The sequence below is a fragment of the Thamnophis elegans genome, chromosome Z (genome assembly GCF_009769535.1).
Source record: "Thamnophis elegans isolate rThaEle1 chromosome Z, rThaEle1.pri, whole genome shotgun sequence".
In the NCBI taxonomy this organism is placed as follows: domain Eukaryota; kingdom Metazoa; phylum Chordata; class Lepidosauria; order Squamata; family Colubridae; genus Thamnophis; species Thamnophis elegans.
The window spans coordinates 38,910,343-38,925,640 of NC_045558.1; positions in this window are offsets into that span (position 1 = coordinate 38,910,343).

Consider the following 15,298-nt stretch of genomic DNA (forward strand, 5'->3'; position numbering starts at 1 on the left):
TGTTGGGTATTTTAATATTGTTTGTACTGTCTTATTTATCCCCTCCCCTGTTTTATTGTGAGCTGCCCGGAGTCCTTCGGGAGTGGGCGGCATACAAAACCAATAAACGAAACTAAACGAAATGATCCTTGTTTACACAGAAGTTGATCTTGGGCCATTCAGACGCTATCAGCTCTATTCATCTCACAATGTTCTTGTTGGGGTGAGGGATAAAAGGAGGAAAGGAATATTAGATGTATTCATTGCTTTGAACTACTTATAAAACTAACAAAGATGGGATAAATAAATTTTAAAAAGCCTCTGGACTTTAAATGTATTTGTGGCATATTAGTTCACATAACTGTTTGAACTACTAGGCAATTGATGTGCATCTTCCATCCTATTTCTTGCTTCTGGTCAGCTCCTATCCCCAAACTATAAAAGTTAATTTGCATCCAACACACTCACAATTAATCTCTATATTCTGACCAGAACAAGCACATATGCTATTAAATTCAGTTATCATCAACAACAAAAAACTTCATGTTTCAGGGCATGTTTAAAAAGTGGACTATTTCATTTCATTTATTAAATTTATAGGCCGCCCAATCCCGGAGGACTCCGGGCGGCTTACAATGAAAGAAGAAAAAAAGAAAAGCAAAATAAGTTAAAAAAAAGTTTAAAATTCACAACACACATACATTCTAATCGGGGCTGGACCTTAACACTAAGGTCAACAGCCCCAGGCCTGCTGGAACAGCCAGGTTTTAACGGCTTTCCTGAAGGTCCGGACCTCTGGGGGTAGCTGATTCCACAGGGTCGGAGCAGCCACAGAGAAGGCTCTCCTCCGGGGGCCCACCAGCCGACACTGTCCGGCTGACGGTATCCGAAGGAGGCTCACCCTGTGGGATCTTATCAGCCATTGGGAAGTGTATGGCAGTAGGCGGTCTTTCAGGTAGGCTGGTCCTAAGCCATGTAGGGCTTTAAGAGGAGCCAAGGTGGCGCAGTGGTTAAATGCAGCACTGCAGGCTACTGCTAGATCAGCAGGTCAGCGGTTCAAATCTCACCGGCTCAGGGTTGACTCAGCCTTCCATCCTTCCGAGGTGGGTAAAATGAGGACCCAGATTGTTGGGGGCAATATGCTGACTCTCTGTAAACCGCTTAGAGAGGCCTGAAAGGCCTATGAAGCGGTATATAAGTCTAGTGCTATTGCTATATTGCTAAGTCTAGTGCTATTTAAAGGTAATAACCAACACCTTGAATTGCGTCTGGAAACCAATTGGCAGCCAGTGCAGCTTGCGGAGGACAGGTGTAATATGGGTGTATCTCGGTACACCCAATATCGCTCGCGCGGCTGCATTCTGGACTAGCTGTAGTCTCCGAACGCTTTTCAAGGGTAGCCCCATGTAGAGCGCATTGCAATAATCGAACCTTAAGGTGACAAGAGCCTGAGTGACTGTCTGGAGTGCCCCCCTGTCCAAGTAGGGCCGCAATTGGTGTACCAGGCGAACCTGGGCAAAGGCCCCCTTGGTCACAGCCGACAGATGGTGTTCAAGTGTCAGCTGCAGATCCAGGAGGACCCCCAAATTGTGAGCCCTCTCTGAGGGTTGTAAATTTTCACCCCCCAGGATCAAGTTGCCCTCGGGGGCAACATCCAAAGCCACTCGGTCTTGTTGGGATTGAGTACTAATTTGTTCATCCCCATCCAGATCCTGACAGCTTCCAGGCATCGGCACATCATGTCCGCTGCTACACTGAGCTGGCACGGGGCAGATAGATACAATTGAGTATCATCTGCATATTGATGGTACTTTATCCCGTGCCGTCATATGATCTCACCCAGTGGCTTCATGTAGATGTTGAATAGGAGGGAGGACAGGACCGAACCCTGCGGCACCCCATATTTGAGGGGCCTGGAGGTCGACCTCTGTCCCCCAACCAACACTGACTGCAACCTACCAGAGAGGTAAGAGGAGAACCACCATAGAACAGTGCCTCCCACTCCCACCTCCTCCAGACATCGCAGAAGGATACCATGGTCGATGATATCGAAAGCCGCTGAGAGGTCAAGAAGCACCTGGATAGTGGAATGCCCTCTATCTCTGGCCTGCCAGAGATCATCGATCAGTGCGACCAAAGCAATTTCAGTGCTGTACCCAGGCCTGAAACCAGACTGAAAGGAATCCAGATAATCCGCTTCATTCAAGGTCCGTCGGAGTTGAAGCGCTACCACCTTCTCAACAACCTTCCCCAGAAAAGGAAGGTGGAGACAGGACGATAGTTTTTCAGGAAGGTTGGATCCAGGGAAGGCTTCTTGAGGAGGGGTCTCACCCCCGCTTCCTTTAGTGGTTGCGGGAAATACCCCTCCTGCAAAGATGCATTGGTAATCACCTGGAGCCAGCCTCGTGTCACCTCCCTGCTGGTTGAGACCAGCCAGGAGGGGCAGGGGTCCAGTAAGCAGATGGAGGCACTCATCGCTCCCATGGCCTTGTCCATTTCCTCAGGGGTGATAAATTCGAACTCATCCCAGGAAGTCCGACTTAGACCTACCCTCGGCATCTCGGCTGGTATTGCCCAAGCAGAGTCAAGGTCTGTCCGAAACTGAGTGATTTTATCCGACAGAAACTGAACAAATTCCTCAGCTCTTCCCTGCAGGGGTTCCCCCACCCCCTCACCTTTCAGGAGGGAGCTGGTCACCCTGAACAGGGTGGCTGAGCATGATTCTGCGGATGCAATAAGAGCAGAAAAATGTGTGCAATTTGCCGCCCGTATCGCCACTAGGTAAGCCCTAATAAAGGCTCTTAGTAGTGTTCAATCAGATTCAGAGTTACTAGTCCTCCAACGTCGCTCTAGGCATCTCTTTTGATGCTTCATCTCCTGGAGTTTCTCGGTAAACCAAGGTGCCCTCCTGGATTCACTGCCGCGGAGAGGCCTCAAAGGCGCAATCCGGTCCAGTGCCTCAGTCGCCGCAACATTCCAGGCAGCGACTAAGGATTCAGTCGGATTGCGGGCAAGCCAGTCAGGTATCTGTCCAAACTCCCTCTGAAATCCCCTCGGGTCCATCAGGCGCCTGGAGCAGAACTACTTAATCGGCAAACATATGTACTTGCAATTGTAAATTTACTTACCCTGTGTTTTCATTTCTGTCTTCTTAGGATGTAATAAGCCATAAAAACGCATTATCTATGTGTGCTACTGAATGATATATCTCTGAATGTGAGGAGTTACAAAGCAGGAAGTATATAAGAGATAAATTACATATGCTGTACCATTCCCAACATGTATTTTGAAAATAATGTCATGTAAAATGAAAAATAAAATTAAGCTTTGTTTGTGTTGGCCAAGAGAAAACTGGAAAGGGAATCACTGGGACAATAAATAGGATTCAGCTGTTGCAGTAGAAAGAACAAGAATATTTTGATGGTTTTTTTTCCCATTATTTCTAGCTTTGGCATTGTTATCTAGAAGAATCATACAGAATAGCAACCATAATTGAATGAAAGATAAGGTTCTTAGTATTAACCACCATGCTAATAAAAATATTATATTTGAAGCTGATACAGCACATTTGGCTTTCAATCTGCCACATTGAGTTTGCAATGCCTGGGGAGAATGTATGTCCTGAGATCAGTGACACTAATTTAAGATGTCTCATCATGACTCTACATGCCAACATTTTCAGGAGTCACACAGAACAATGATGCACAAAATGCATCATTTTAACTAAAGCTTATTTTTTCCCTCTACTGAGGAAATATTGGTAAGGTATTTAGCATTTGGAATTATTGATAAAATAACTCAAGAAATTTATTAAGACTCCAGTTATTTAGAACATCTGAGCCTTGCAGGTTATTGTTGCTTTTATTAGAAATCTAAGATTCCTCAACCAGAATTGAGTGCAAGATTTAAAGTATTGCTTCAAAACCTAGGAAATTGTTTTGAGTATAGGAATTGAATTGGGCTTAAAGTTTATTACAGATGAAGGCAAATATACACTTTCCAGGATAATGTTGCAGGATCCAATTCTAGAACAGTTATTCAGAAGGTTTAGTCTTCCAACCTTTCAGACTCATTCTGGAGCCTCTCTCTAATGGAATATGTGCTTTGAGCTATTCTACGCCTAATATTTATGTGGTGCCTGGTTGGGTATGGTTTCTATTGATTGATTGGGTTTTTGATAGACAGCTATTAAGTTGTTGGCTGTTGGTTCCTTGTGCTGCCAAGTCTTCCACTGATAAGCTGGCGGTAAATCAACACTCCTGTTGACTCACAAAGGCCTCATTTTCCAGGTTCAAACACTTCACTGGCTATCTTTGTACCTTCTCAGCCAATAATCTTAGTAACTCCAAAATTGAATACCTATGTCTTTGTTCATTGCAATGTAAGCCTACCAATGAGATCAGTCTCCCTGTCTGACAGCTTGCTTGTGTTCTTGCAATCTGGTGGCTATCTTTCTCTCTCTCTTGTGTTAAAAGTATCCCCCACCTCCAAGCAATTTTTACAATTCATGATTTGTCCTTGTATGATAGTCTCTTGGGTGTGTGCGATGGCCACTTGCAGACTTCAGAAATTGCATTCTACTGCTTCTGAAATGTTTTTGCTGTATGTAAGAATGTGCTGCTCTTATACCTTCTTTCTTCCTTTCCTTGCATGTTGCATAGTCATCTTGTAATAAATGCTTGTGGGTATCCATTCTGCCTGAATTGTTCACTTAGGCACCTTCTCTATAGCTGTTTAGCTTGCCAAGTGCTATGGTGGAGTCTTACCTTGCCATATAGTGTTCATGACAATGGCTGCTTACTGTTGAGACTAAGAAAGTGTGGACTTTGTGATAAACCATGGTTTCTAGGCTACCATCTTTCTGTCTCTTGACAAGGACATCTAAAAATGGTTTAGTTTGTTTCACATCAGATTTCTGCTCCTCTCCACTCAAAATAGTATATTTCAGATAGCATATGAAACAATTGGCAGTTTGGGATACAAAGTCTTACATTTCAACAATGTAGCAATTTTCTATTAGATTTGATGTACATTATTCAGCTCATCCGTAACTATACATGCATCACCTTATGTCAGCAATTTACTGACTTCTGTTGTGTGCATGCACATATTTTTGGTTTTCATTTAATGTTAAATAAGCAATTCATTAAAGGTAAATGTAAAGGTTCCCTTCACACATATGTGCTAATTGTTCCTGACTCTAGGGGGCAGTGCTCATCTCCATTTCAAAGTCTAAGAGCCAATGTTATCAGAAGACTTCTCCATGGTCATGTGGCTGGCATGACTAAACACCAAAGGCGCACGGAACACTGTTACCTTCCCATTAAAGGTGGTTACTAATTTTCTACTTTCATTTTTACATGCTTTCGAAATGCTAGGTGGCAGAAACTGGGAAAAGTAATGGGAGCTCACTCCGTTACGCAGTGCTAGGGATTCGAACCGCCAAACTGCTGACCTTTCTGATTGACAAGCTCAGCCTCTTAGACACTGAGCCACCATGTCCCAATTAAATTCCTTGTATTCATTGTATGCCCCCAAATCCTACAGTACAAAACCATCTGTTCCTCTTTGTCTTATAAATACAACCTTATTGATACTCAAGGAGAGCCTGCTATAATTTCAGTACAGGACATTTAGTAACTGCTACGTCATCAAGGACTTATTCACCTACTTGTAAGAAACTAAGTGGAAGAAAATGAAGTGCGGACTTCTAATATGCTCCCATTTCTGTAAAAAAAAAATCAATTTTAACAAGCCCAGTCTATAAGTGAAAAATGAATGCCTGACCTTGAAGAACACTTTTTGCAAACTCCTAATAGAATTTTAGAAAACAGAGTACTTTATGCAAACAGAAACATCATCTCTAATGCAGGAACTTATTGAACAAAAACATGATGTTCTTCTGGATGATTTACTGAAAACTGAAATTTCCACTGATAATTTGCTATCTGAAAAAATAGATGCAGAAGACCAAGTAAAACTCTACAGAAAGGTTATTTTAAAAGCTTGTTTATATTTTTCTTCTGCTTTCTATGAAAGTGAATGATATTGTACAGAACTATAACTCACTTCCTGAGGTTTGGTTTAATTCACTGATGAAATAATAGTAGATAAACAAATGCAAAAGCTATTAACTTGTCTCTGAATACTTGGCGCTCTCACTAGAAACACACAGATCATAATACAGTTTTCTCAAATGTCACTTCCAGCTCCACAATATATAATTATTTAACAAGTTCTATAGCCACCATCCATTGATAAATTCCAGGGAATATTCTGCAAAATAGTCTTTTTGCATATCACTATGTGAAGTAAGAGTATTTCCTAGAGTTTTATAGCAGAACCTGGATGCAATTGTATAAAGCGAGAGGATCAGAGATGGTATTCAGCAGGTTCTGACCAGTTCTGGAGAACAGGTAGTGGAAATTTTGATTAGTTCAGAGAACCAGTAAATACCACCTCTGACTGGCCCCGCCCCCATCTATTCTCTGCTTCCCGAGTCCCAGCTGATCGGGAGGAAATGGGAATTTTGCAGTATCCTTCCCCTGGAATGGGGAGGAAATGGAAATTTTACAGTATCCTTCCCCTGCTACACCCACCAAGCATGCCCACTAAGCCATGCCATGTCTACCAAGCCATGGCCACAGAATCGGTAGTAAAACAATTTGAATTCCACCACTGGAGAGGATGAAATCAGAGGCGCCTTGAGAAATCCACTAATTGCAGAATTTTAATAGGGGGCTAACTCGAAAGCAATGTTTGTGACTTCGTAGCAGTGACATGCAGTCAGGTGAGGTAAGTGAGGCACAGCCTCACCTCTCATCATGAAAAGAAAAAAATGTGAAAGGAAAAAATAAATTAAATGCTTGTATTTATTTACTGATCTGTACTATAAAGTTATTTTCCATTTAACTTCACCAGTTTTACATTATTTGGTATTAAAATTGCAGAATTTTCACATTTACCATTCAACTAGTCAGGCGAGAGCTGAGGTGAGGCTGAGCTAGTTGCTGCCTCACCATGGATGACTCTGCTTAACTGTTTTACATGATCTGTAATGAGACTGTATTGCTGTCTCTCTGTATGTCGCTTTTAATAGTTTAGCTAAATATATAATATAAAATATATAAAATATATGTGTTTTTTTGTCACCAACTATGTGTGGAACGTGTTTCTTGTGCTGAGCGATCATCAAACATCTAAAAAGTCAGACTATGTGAGGCATGCAGTTCTCCTGCCTCATAGTAGAGGGCACTCGTTCTTCCTGTGACTCAGCGGCAGAAGAGTAAGTGACAGCCACAGAGCATGACAATATCAAGGATGACTTTCTTCCCTGGCATCAAGACAGAGAGACTTTTAAAGCTAAAAGAAGACAATGAAAAATTCTACCAACAAGTTATAGATACTTTTGTTCAGAAGGAACGGCGGATGGACTTCATTTATAAGTAAAGATAAGACACTTAATAACTTCAATTTTTTTTCAATTAAATGTGCTTTTTTGTGTGCTACAGTATGTGTAAAGAATGCTGATATGAGACTTTAAACATAACTCATTAACTGCTGCCAATCAAATATTGGATAAGATAATTTGTAGGATTTTAATGTTTGTAAATCTGATTGTGATGACAGCATGCCTCACCAGCCATAAACCTCACCGCACATCACTGATTCATATATATGCATGTATACATTTATTGGTGATAGTATACAAAATAAAGCTAAATTTTATTCATGAAAAAATGTTGAAGATGCCACTGAATAGCGATAATCCTAGAAGTGACTGCATGTCTTGCTCTTCTCAGTATTTACTCTTCTAATTATTTTTCGGGAGGGTGAATTCACATTTATTGAGTTCAGAAGAACTTTGAAGAAACAGGATAAAAATAGTATTTATGCTTTGAATTTTGGTGTTGGAGATGACTTTTGAGATTGCCATGATCACCTAAGAAAACAAACAAATATATCATTAATAGTTTTCACTTGAGGCCCAAATGACCAGGCTCAAATTATTTTATTTTGAATACATGATGTGAAGATCCAGCTCTCTGGAAGAAGCTCAAACATTGGGAAAGGTGGAAGGAATGAAAAGAAAGAGGATGATGGGCATGAAGGTGGCTGAGCTAGTGGTAGTGAAAATCAATGTACTGTTGGAAAACCTGAAAGACAAAGTTAGAGAAAGATCATCATGGAGAAAATTTATCTACATGTTTGTTAAGATTTGAAAATAACTTGATGGCACATAATCAATATTTTAGCTCAGGATTGTGCATATCTTTCAAGAGCAAGGATTAGATGCAACAGATTGTGGTCCTTTAACCACTTGCTAAAATACTTTCTTTTCATGCTAAATCACTATTCTGGTTTTATCCACTAGTTCTTTCTTGGAATATAGTAATTGAAAAATTCTCATTCTCTGATACATATGGTTTAGTTTGGTGGAAAAAACAAATATAGTAAACAAAATAGAGGGTCTATCTACCCTTTTTCTCTCTTTTGAACATGATCAAATCAAAATCTTATCTTTGCCTAATCCTCAAATTGACCTTCCCTGTCCCAGACAAAGCCTCCTACATTATCAAGGCCACCTAAATTGAAGAATCACCAGATCATAGTCAACACTACCAAGAGAATTGAGCAGCACAACATTCCACTTGCAACCAGAGACAAATTATTACTAAATTTTCCACCTCCTTAACAAGGAACCTCTCAACATTCCTGCATTCTAATAAACCAGTTACATGAACAAGGAGATGCCTAGTTTTCCCTAAAGATGTCAGCCAATCATATCCTTAGGGCAAGGCTGTCAAACTCCCAGCTCATGGGCCAAATGTGTCACACACTGGCCACCCCATGCCCAGTTTAGCAAAGGGGGGAAACTTCCTGTTACGTCACATGACACCACCATGAAGATGTGAGTTTGACACCCCTGCTCTAGGGTATCCTGCCTTATAGCCCTTAACTTTAAAAAAATGCCTTTGTTTTCCCATTGTTCAGATTAATATTTCCTTCTAAAACAGATACCCAATGTTGTAAATAAATATGGTTCCTCTCCACTGTATTATTTTTGAATCTTCTATGAAGAAGATTCTATTTCTTGCCTTTTCAGAAAAAAAAAAAGAAGACAGCAGGGTACTATAAATACCATATAAAACCCTCAAAATAGTAAACATTGTAAGCTTGGCGTTCTCTCATCTGTCAGTTATTTTCAGAATAATTTACATAAACTATCACTTAAATCAGTAAATATTAAAATGATTTTTCAAACATATTTTTGTATGTATAAAAATAAGTAGGATGGAATTGACATGGCAAACTTATTGAAAAAAAGTTCAGCTTTGCAACTTTTTGAAACATCAGCATCATTTTGGCTTGGTGCAGCAAATGTTATATTTAGAGCTTTTTGGCTCCTTTTGCAACTTACTGTTTTTCTGGCTGATCTAAATTACTATTCATATCAGCCTTGCTTGATGTCATATATTTTATAATCATATATTTCAAATAATCAGATGGGTTGGTAGATGTTTTGGCAGAAGGCATGGGCTATCAATTTATTTATTAACGCATGCTCTGGGTCTCAAACTTCAGTATTAGGTTTTTTTAAGAGCTATCTATAATCTTTTAGAAGACAGTTGAAAAATGTGAAAGTGTGAAAGATACCTAGATGTACAAGAACTGTGAAATTCACACTCTTGTGTAATAGTGTTCCTGCTGGTTTCCAATGGCTGAAGAGATATGGCACTGCACCTTAAAAGGAACTTTGCTACACTAAAAGACATTCTCTGACCTTATGCCCTGGAGATAATTTTTCACGTCTATTATGTGAGACATTTTAGGAAGGTGTTAGATTAAGAAATTTGCAGTTTCAATTCCCAAAGCACCCCAAAAAGATTTTTTTTAAAGCTAAACCAAGTCTGGAGTTGGCATATTGCATGGATTTCAGCAAGCAAAACTTGATGTTTTCTTCTAAAAAATTGAATGCAGTACTGGTGCTCCTTCAGTGATTGCCACCAAATTGTAGGTGTTAATGTAAAAGAAGGAAAAATAATATATATTGGGATTATCGTCTTATTATCCATGTTTAACTTAATGTAATTGTAGTTAAAAGTAAAATGTTCTTTGTCACTCGCTTCAATCTATCCAGCCAACCTTTTGAATGCAGTATGCATTCCCAAAAGATCTTTGTTATGTCAATATGACATTTGTGTTCCTGCAGCTGTGACTAGGAAGAAATTTAAAGAAAAGAAAAAGCTGTTTCTGCTACATAAACTAAAAGAGCTTAAGCAACTATAAATGTTAGCTTCTTTGTCAGAAAACCCCATAGTTAGGCGTGCTAATTCTAAAATGCATTGAAATCTGCAGACTGATTCTCAGTAACTATCTATTCCTCTAGCATTTTCACAATTTGTTTTAAGAGATGCTATCATTGTGGTCTACTTTGCCAAGAAATGGTGAATTATTATTCTGAAGTATAGCTTTTTCAAGGCTTCTTCCCAAAAGAAATACTCCTGTCATGTATTTCTTTTAAACTTTTTAATTTATTTTGTGCCTTTTGTACAAGGGAATGTGCTGGAAGATGTAGGAACATAACTCCCATTCTAAAAAGCCTGTGAATGTTTGAGAATTCAACTCATGGATCATAAGTATGGTTACCAACAGAACAGAAATCCTGCTTTCAGAGCAAGAGCAACTGAAGATGTTAGCTTTCCCTTAGTAGTGGTGTCATGTAATCAAAGCAAACTGGTTATGTGTTATCTTCGCCCAGCGTAACTTTTTTGGATTGGTCCTACTCATGAAAAACTCTCTTCAGATTTTTAAAAAGTCACTACATCTTGGGGAAGGAAGTCATATTGAGTGTTTATTTTTTTTTTTGAGTGTTTATTATAATTTATAGGCCGCCCTTTTCCCTGAGGGGACTCAGGGCGGCTTACAAAACACGGGGAGGGGGGTACAAAGACAAAAGACATAAGACAATACATAATATTAAAAATAAAGCACAACATTCATTCATCATTCGGGAGGGGACAAACTAAGATTTTTATCCCCAGGCCTGACGGGATAGCCAGATCTTAAGGGCCGTGTGGAAGGCCTGGGCGGTGGTGAGGGTGCGGATCTCCACGGGGAGATTGTTCCATAGCGTCGGAGCTGCGACTGAGAAGGCTCTCCTCCGCGTAGTCACCAGTCAGCACTGACTGGCGGATGGAATTCGGAGGAGGCCTACCCTGTGCGATCTGATGGGACGCAGGGAGGTAATTGGCAGAAGGCGGTCTCTCAAATAGCCAGATCCACTACCATGGAGCGCTTTGTGAGTGGTAAGTAGGACCTTGAAGTGCACCCGGAGATCAACAGGTAGCCAGCGCAGCTCACGGAGGATCGGTGTTATGTGGGCGAACCGTGGTGCGCCCACGATCACTCGCGCGGCCGCATTCTGGACTGGCTGAAGTCGCCGGATGCTCTTCAAGGGCAGCCCCATGTAGAACACATTGCAGTATTCCAGCCTAGAGATCACAAGGGCTCGAGTGACTGTTGTGAGGGCCTCCCGGTTCAGGTAGGGCCGCAACTGGCACATCAGGCGAACCTGAGCAAATGCCCCCCTGGTCACAGCTGACAAATGATGGTCAAAACTCAGCTGTGGGTCCAGGAGGACTCCCAAGTTGCGGACCCTGTCTGAGGGGTATAAATTTTGTCCCCCCAGCCTGATTGATGGAACATTAGCCAAATTATTGGGAGGAAAACACAACAGCCACTCGGTCTTTTCCGGGTTGAGCACCAGTTTGTTAGCTCTCATCCAGTCTTATACTCCTGGATTGGAAAAAGCTGCAATACTACTGTACAAAAATTTAACTAGTTTGCTGATTATACAAATAAATTATACAAATAATTTAAACACGATTGAAGTAATATAAATTTCCATTAAAGCTAGGCCTTGTCTATGCACTGGATTATGGATGTAGTTCATAATTCAAACATTTTGAACTTTTCTTTCAAGGACTAGAAAAATTTCTCTTCTGTTGTGAGATCCAACTATAGTTGGAATAACCAGTGAGGAAACTTACACCAAATACCAAGTGATTCCTAGGAAGCTCCCAATTGTGTGCCATTTGGATAGAATCTGGAACAATATCAGGACTCTTGAATTGTATATGGAACGAAGTCACATGATACAGATGCCCTTGGTTTTAAAGAAAAAATAGAAGAAAAAGTGACAGAAGAAATGCCTAGTGCATCACTGATGGAAAATTAGAAATAAACTCAACTGGACAAGGTCATAGTTTTTCTTAGAGCTTTTCTTTCTACCATTCTGGTAATAAGTGTGGTTTAAAAAACCCTACTTCTCCATATTTATTATGTCTCTCCCAGTGCTGGCCAGCATCCCATTAAGAGAAATCCAGTTCTTCTACATAAGGACGGACTAATGAAGCATTTACAGAATTTCTGTAAAGCTAGTCTTAATATTTGGTGGATAAAATCACTCAGATTTTTTATTATTTTAATTCCATTTGGGCAGGTCTTGTGCAGATTACAGAAGCCCACTCTTGTGATTTTATCTGAATTTGAGCCCATTAATCCCAAGAAAGTGGACAGGGCCCTTGGAAACTGCAAGTAAGGGCACTTAGATCTTTGATTCAAAAAGGGTTGCAGTGGCTGAATGGTTAAGATACTAAGCTTGTCGATCAAAAAGGTAGGCAGTTTGGTGGTTTGAATCCCTAGTGCCGCTTAATGGAGTGACTCCCGTTACTTGTCCCAGCTTCTGCCAACCTAGCAGTTTGAAAGCACATAAAAATGCAAGTAGAAAAATAGGTACCCACTTTGGTGGGAAGGTAAGTGTTACATGCACCTTTGGCATTTAGTCATATAGGCCACATGACCGCAGAAATGTCTTCGGACTCTTGGGCTTTGAAATGGAGATGAGCACTGCCCCCTAGAGTCGGGAACAACTAGCACACGTAGTGCAAGGGGAACATTTACTTTTATGCTTGATTCATGCCCCTCTTGGTTGGTTAAGGTATCCAGAGGGAAGGTATGTAAGTGGATCCATGTGGTGGTAAATATCTTTAATTTTTCCACTTCTGAAAGCTCATCCTTGTATCCAATCTCCTTTTTGTGGGGTGTCTTGGGGCTCTACCTACTCTCTCCTTTTTATTATTTATATAAAGCCATTGGGTGACATAACCTGTGGTTATGAGGAGAATATTATCAATATGCTGTTGATTCCAAATGATACATCTTTGCCTTTGGCCATACAAATGAAACTATTGAATTTCTGTCCCAGTATCTGGACACCCTGAAGGTCTTGATTGAGAAGAACAAGTTGCATTGCTATTTCACCAAAACTGAGTGGCTATGAATTCTAGGTCCTCAGATTTAAATTGTTACCACCTGGTTCTGGGCAGGGTGATGCTGTCCTGTTAGACCTGGTGTGTAATTTCAATAATATCTGCCTGATTCACATATCCCCATAGGGAAAGCATGCTCTAGGTTTTCTCCATACACTGCCATCTAAGGGAATGTGGGAAACTTGTCTTTTCAGTGGCTGCCCCTGTTCTCTAGAATTATTTTACCCTCATCCACCACCAGATATTAAAAAATGCCCCAACTCTGCTTCTGGAAGCTTCAATCGGTGCAGAATATGGCAGCATGGATAGTAAATGACACTGGTTAGTTCACGCATGTAACACCACTATCTTGTGAAATGCATTTCTTGCCAGTGAACTTCTAGGGTGCAATTCAAGGTGTACCCTAGCTTTTATAATCTCTCTTCTCTTTTTTACCATTCCAATCCTGTCTAGCAGGATGAAGCTCTGAGGTTAGTCAGTTAAGGAACCCCGGTTGGCAGGACCCAAAAGATAAGCTCTTATTGCTCTAGTGTGCCTATCATATGGAACATTTGCTGCCTAGAATCATTTGTTGAAGTGGCTGGTCATACCAATAAAATTATCATTTTAATCTGGGCTGTTTATTAATGTTCAGCTGTTTTTATGTTTTCTCTAATTTGTATGGTGTTCAGAGTCCAGTGGATTTAGATGGCTAATAAATGTAAATAAATTATATTCATAATAAATAATAAATAAATTGTTCCTCCATTGATCAAGTTGGTCCTGACCTTGCTTACCTTTTGTCTTGACTCATTGCCCAGGCTTAGGGCCAAAGTGTATGAAGAAACCATCCAATGTATTAATGATTAGTATATTTTTTTTTGCAGCAGCTATATTTTAATTTTTGTATTTGTTATTGTAATTTTAATATTATTTGATGCAGAGAGTTACATGTTAATTAAAACTGATTAAATAAAATGTCATGTTTGAGTTGAACAGCCTCATAAATCCATTTAATAGATAAATGTTATATATATGTTATCATTAATTATATTAATAAACCAAGAGATCTTTGAAAGTACATGAAAGAAAGGATGTATTGTACATATGCCATACAAAGATAGCTGCCACTTATTTTTCTGCTCCCCTCCTATTCTTCTTTGAAGATCTACTTTCAGGGGAGAAAGCTCCTATCTTTAATAACTTTTTAAAAATTAAAATCAAAATATAAAGATCTAACCAAACCCATTCTCATTACAATTTAATAGCTGGTAATAAAACTGAGAACATTAGCTTCAACAAAGAACAGCAAGAGAGACTTAGTTCATTAGTTCTGAAATGGTTCCAAGCATTGTTGTGAGTCATTGTCTCAAATGTGTTTGGGACACATGAATACAAGTGGACACATGCAGGGTTTAACTTATGCAATGTGAGTTGTTTTCTATTCAATAAAGTCAAAAGCTCCAAATGAATAAGTAAAAGTTATTGGGATAATCTCAAAGATATACAGGCATTCCTTTTGAAGTGTCTGCATTCTTCAAATTAGAGTATTTGCTATTTACTCAAAATATAGACTCCAGGAAACAAAAAGTGAAACTCCAATACACATCTCAATATACATCTCAATTTAACATAAATTGTTATAAATTGAGTAAACCTACCTATTACATTAATGTAATCATATATGCGTGCTCCAAAATACATTAGGTGCATTTAATTCCTGATATTATTTACAGATTCTAAGCCCTATAACCAACTTGGTTACAAAGACTGAAACAAAATTGATGCCTTAACCATCATAGCTTTAGTTTAAATAGGGATGGTTTAAAAAACTAAATAGGAAAACAATTAGTGAAATAAGTTCCTTTATATTTCTCCACGTAATTACTACCATTCACTATATCCTTTTTTAAAGTGAAAACCATCAGGAAATAACTTCACATTTTGAATGCTCAACCAGATACTGATGGTTATTTCCACTTCTTCATCCAAGTCAAAGAGATGCC